This window comes from Macaca fascicularis, chromosome 9, assembly GCF_037993035.2.
Source record: "Macaca fascicularis isolate 582-1 chromosome 9, T2T-MFA8v1.1".
In the NCBI taxonomy this organism is placed as follows: Eukaryota; Metazoa; Chordata; class Mammalia; order Primates; family Cercopithecidae; genus Macaca; species Macaca fascicularis.
In genome coordinates, this window is record NC_088383.1 from 81,412,076 (window position 1) to 81,418,075 (window position 6,000).

General features: G+C 34.1%; 1 pseudogene; it reads left to right on the forward strand.

Moving 5' to 3' along the window:
• The first annotated feature begins 4,437 nt into the window (after positions 1-4,437).
• LOC102140070 (myosin light polypeptide 6-like) lies at positions 4,438-4,891 on the forward strand (annotated as a pseudogene).
• The last annotated feature ends 1,109 nt before the right edge of the window (positions 4,892-6,000 follow it).

Genomic DNA, 6,000 nt, shown 5'->3' on the forward strand with positions numbered 1-6,000 from the left:
ATTACATTGCTGGGAAGAGGTTTTATTTGTAATTGAGTAAAAGTCAGTACTAAACAGTATCCAATTATTTTTGCAATAAAAATATGGGCAAGAACGAGGGATAGAACGAGATTGAGAAAAAGGAAATAGAAAAGGGAAAATGCAGACACTATTGCAAAATAAAATTGCCTGAAATTACCCTATGTCGTTGGATAAGTGAGAAAAAAGATCATCTAGAATAAATATCAAGTTTCTCATTTGGGTAACTGGATAGATAGTTACGTGTGTATGAGAAAATTGGATGGTTTTGTTGAGGAAAAGAATTTATATTTTCCCTATATTGGATTTTGTATGCTTTTGTCATATGCAAGCAGAGGCAGTCTGAGAAATAAGAGAGACATATGGACTATTGTTGTAGCTATAAAATTCAGAAATCCTTTTGTCCACTGCACAATGTTTTTGCAAGGGTCTTTGTAAAATGCTTTAAACTTTTGCTACCCAGTGTTGATAGTATTCTTCTGATCAAATTAGCTAAAGGTCTTTCTTAAAAGGTAAATAAATTTAGTTTAACATTATAGTTATAGCAAACAGGTTAAACATCAAGAGTCATGCTTTTGACAGTTCAAAAATTAGGCGTGTAATTTTAATACATTTTTACAATTTTACAATATATACTTTCATTGAGATTATTTCACCATGTTATAAATACTTGAAATAATTTGCAGTAAAATATGTTACCTTTGGATAGTGTGGACAAAATCCAGAGCCCCGAACTATCGATCAACCTGTTGATGCTCCAGTTTTCTGAATTTTACTATTAACATCAACTTCATTTCAGTAAAACCAAACTATATACACATATACATAGATTTGCATGCATGTATGCATACATACATAAATGGACACACATACACATAGTCTTTGAGTCTTTTTTATTGTTTCTCTATATAACTATTTGTTTATTCAAAAACATTTATTGCCATCTACAGGAACTAAGATCTACTGTATACAGTAATTGCCCTGCAATGATAGTTTAGAATCATCAGTGAACAGAGCAGAAGTGATTGTTGTGGACCAGGAAATGTATGGAAACTACTCATTCCATTGATTTTCATTTAAGGCTTTGCTTGTCTTAGCAAAAATATTGTTTAATCTATTTCATGTGTGAAGGATCTAATTTAACATCAATATTCTTAGTAAATCTTTGATTCAGTTTGGTGTTCTTATATTACAGAAGAGCTTTCTGCAAACCTGAAAACAAAGAAATCCACAGAAAATAATGAACATACATATTTACTATGTTACGTGCTTAAAGGTTATTAGGCACTGGACTAAGCATGCAATTTCTCACAACTCTATGGTGTAGGCACCTTTTAATTATCTTAATTGTGATGGAAATTAGGTTCAGAAAGTTAGATAAATTAACTAATGTCACACATATTGTATAAGTGGTGTGGCTGGGTGATACAACTCTAAGAAGTGTTCTCTTAGTGACTATACATACTGCCTTTGTATGTAAGTTTTGTAGAAGAAAATCTTAAAACCTTTTTATTGCTTTCTATTCAGAGCAATATAGCTCTTTTTTCATGACTACATAAAGGAAGGAGAGAAAAATATCAGTAGAGTCAGTGAGAAATGTATAAACAAATCAAACTTATTTGTAGGAAAATTCAATTAGGTATATTAATTTAAAATGAAAATTTTGAATTATTTATATTTTTAAAAATAATTGTTCTGTGAGATTAATCCTTCACGTTTTTCAATCTTTTTCACTCTATCAATTATCAAGATTCACTTAGGTGATGATAAGAAGTGCTGAAGTGGCTGAGACACTAAATCAGCAATGTATCATGTACTGTATATTTCAAGGTGATGAATTACAGGCTGAGCAATCATGCTGATCACTGGATATCACCACTGATTGGCTAGGGTCGGTCCAAAGTCATCCAGATATCTTTGAACATTAATCAGTGTATATCTCTTAGGTTTAGAGATGAAAAGAATGCCACCGATAATGAATAACCATCTTATGTATTGACTATTTAAATTTATCAGTAGAAAAAATAAAATAAAATAAAATAAAATGAATATCTGAGAAAATTACTGCAATATACCATTATTGTCTTCTGTTTAGTCCAGAGTTTTATCCCTGGAAAATTTTAAAGACGTATATTACAAGTGAACAGAATATAAATTATATTCTAAAATGTTTAACCCCTATTTAATTTTTCAATTTAAAAAAATCAGATATTATTTACATACAGTGAAATGCACAGATTGTAACTAAAATGTTCAAAAAGTTTTAACATTATATAGATATATGTATATATAAAATATCAGTATAACCACTATCAAAGTCAACATATGGGATATTTCCATTACCCCATAAAATTTCCTGGTGCTTTTTTGTAGTCAATCCACACTTCCTTCCTATTCTTCTCCATCTCCACTACGAACCCTGGTCCCAGGCAACCACTGTTCTAATTTTTTATCAAGTTAGATTAGTAATGCCTGCTGCCATAACTGAATAATTTAATTTTCATTGTTTTGTGTCTGGCATTTTTTACCCAGTATGATGTTTTGGAGATTAATCCATGCTTCAAGCCTCAGTAGTTTGTACTTTTTTATTGTTTAATGTTTTTTCATTCTATTAATATACCACAATTTGTGCTTGATCCTGTCAGTGATCATCTGGATTTTTGTTTAGATTTACCATGAATACGTCCACTGAGATCTTTCTTGTAAAACTAGTATTGTGTATATACATTTTTATTTATTTTGCTTAAATATCTAGATGTGGAATTACTGGGTCATATGGTTAATGTGTGTGTAAATTTATAAGAAACTTCAATATAAGATCATTCCCAAAATACATAATCATCCGATTCTCCAAGGTCTAAATGAAAGAAAAAAATGTTAAAGGCTGCTAAAAAGACAGGTCAGGTCACTTAGAAACGGAAGCCCATCAAAATAACAGCAAACTCCCAGCAGAAATTCTACAAGCCAGAAGACATTGGGGGCCAATATTCAACATTTTTAAAGAAAAGAAATTCCAACCCAGAATTTCATATCCAGCCAAACTAAGCTTCATAAGCAAAGGAGATATAAGATCCTTTTTAGATAAGCAAGTGCTGAGGGAATTCATTACCACAAGATGTGCCTTAGAAGAGCTCCTGAAGGAAACACTAAGTAGGAAAAGGGAAGATTGCTATAAGGCATGAAAAAAACACACTGAAGTACACAGACCTATGACGCTACAAAGCAACCACATAAACAAGTCTGCAAAATAATCAGGTAACACCATTAAGAAAGGATAAAATCCACATATGTCAATACTTACCTTAAATGTAAATGGGCTAAGTTCCCCCAATTAAACAGCACAGAATGGCAAGCTGGATAAAGATCAAGACCCATTGGTATCTTACATACAATGACACACATAGGCTTAAAATAAAGGAATGGAGAAAACTTTACCAAGCAAATGGAAAACAGGAAAAATCAGAGGTTACAATCCTAGTTTCAGATGCAACAAACTTTAAGTCAACAAAGATAAGAAAAGACAAAGAAGGACATTACATAATCGTAAAGGGTTCAATTCAACATGAAGATCTAACTATACTAAATATACATGCACCCAACGCAGGAGCACCCAGATTCAGGAAGCAAGTTCTTAGAGATATTCAAACAGACTTAGACGCCCACGCAAAGATAGTGGGAGATTTTAACACTCCATTTACCATATTAGACAGATCATCAAGACAGAAAACCAACAAAGATATTGAGTAGCTGAATGCAGCATTTGATCAAATGAACCTGATAGACATCTATAGAACTCTCCACCCAAAAAACCAAAATATACTGTCTTCTTATCAGCACACGCACTTACTCTAAAATTAGTCTTATAATTGGTAGTAAAACACTCCTCAGCAAATGCAAACTATCTGAAACCACAGCAAACAATCTCTTGGGTCATGGTACAATCAAATTAGAAATCAAATCTAATAAATTATCTAAAAACCATATAATTACATGAAAATTGAATAACCTGCTCCTGAATGAGTTTTTGGTAAATAACAAAATTAAAGCAGAAGTCAAGAAGTTCTTTGAAACTAATGAGAATAAAGATACAATGTACCAGAATCTCTGGGACACAGTTAAGACAGTGTTAAGAGGGAAATTTATAGCACTAAATGCCCACATTAAAAAGCTGGAAAAATCTCATCAGCAACCTAATATCACAACTAAAAGAATGAGAGAACCAAAAGCAAGCAAACCCCAAAGCTACCAGAAGATAAGAAATAACAAAGATAAGAGTTGAACTGAAGGAGATAGAGACATGAAAAACCCTTCAAAACATCAACACATCTGTGGGCTGTTTTCTTATTTTTAAAAAAAAATAATAAGAGATAGACTAATAACACCAGCTAGACTAATAAAAAGAAAGGAGGAGCAGTCAAGATGTGTGACTTCACTGAGGACCACACTGCAGAGTTCAAGGAGGCTTTCCAGCTGTTTGAACAGGTGATGGCAAGCTCCTGTACAGCCAGTTTGGGAACATGATGAGGGCCCTGGGCCAGAACTTCACCAACACTGAGGTGCCCAAAGTCCTGGGGAACCCCAAGAGTGATGAAATGAATATGAAGGTGCTAAACTTTCAGCACTTTCTGCCCATGCTGTAGATGGTGGTGGCCAAAAACAAGGACCAGGGCATCTATGAGGATTATGTCAAAGGACTTCGGTTTTTGACAAGGAAGGAAATGGCACTGTCATGGGTGCTGAAATCTAACATGTTCTTGTCACACTGGGTGAGAAGATGACAGAGGAAAAAGTAGAGATACTGGTGACAGGGCACGAGGACAACAATGGTTATATTAACTATGACAAGCTCATCTGCATGGTGCCGAATGGCTGAGGACCTTCCCAGTCTCCAAAGAGCCCATGATTTTCCCTGTGTTGGATTTTTTATGTATCCTGAAGTCTCCCTAGACACTCTTGTCATAGCACCTTTCCCATCTTGTCTCTCTTGGATGATGTTTGCCATCAGCATTCACCAAATAAACTTGCTGTCTGTGCCCCCCATCTAAAAAAAAGAAAAGAGAAAAGATTCAAAAGAACACAATCAGAAATGACAAGGGGGATATTACCACTGACCTCCCTGCCAGAAATACAGTTATCAGAGAATATTATGAGCACCTCTATGCCCATAAACTAGAAAATCTAGAAAAAATGAAGAAATTCCTGGACACGTATACCCTTCCAAGACAGAATCAGGAAGAAATTGAATCCCTGAACAGACCAATACAAGCTCTGAAATTCAGTTAGTAATAAAAAGCTTAAGAACCTCCAAAAGCCCAGGACCAGAAGGATTCAAAGCTGAGTTCCACCAGATGTACAAAGAGCTGATACCACTCCTCCTAGAATTACTTCAAAAACTGAGGAGAAGGAACTTCTCCCTAACTCATTCTATGAAACCAGCATTATCCTGATACCAAAACCTAGCAGAGACACAATAAACAAAGAAAACTTCAGGCCGATTTCTTTGATGAACATAAATGCAAAAATCCTCAACAAAATACTGGCAAACGAAATCACATCAAAAACGTATCCACCATGATCAAGTAAGCTTTATCCCTGAGATTCAAGGTTGATTCAACATATACAAATCCATTAATGTGATTCATCAAATAAACAGAACTAAACACAAAAATCATGTGATTATCTCAATAGATGCAGAGAAGGCTTTTGATAACATTCAACAGCCATTCATGCTAAAAACTCTCAAAAAAGCTGGGTATTAAAGGAACATATCTCAAAATCTTTAGATTGGTGCAAAAGTAATTGCAGTTTTTGACATTATCTTTAATAGTGCCAACCTAATAATAAGAGCTATTTATAACAACGCTACAGACATCTTGCTAAATAAGAATAAGTTGGAAGTATTCTTTTGAAAAACTAGCACATGACAAGGATGTCCTCTCTCACCACTTTTATTCAAAATAGCACTGGATGTCCTGGCCAGAA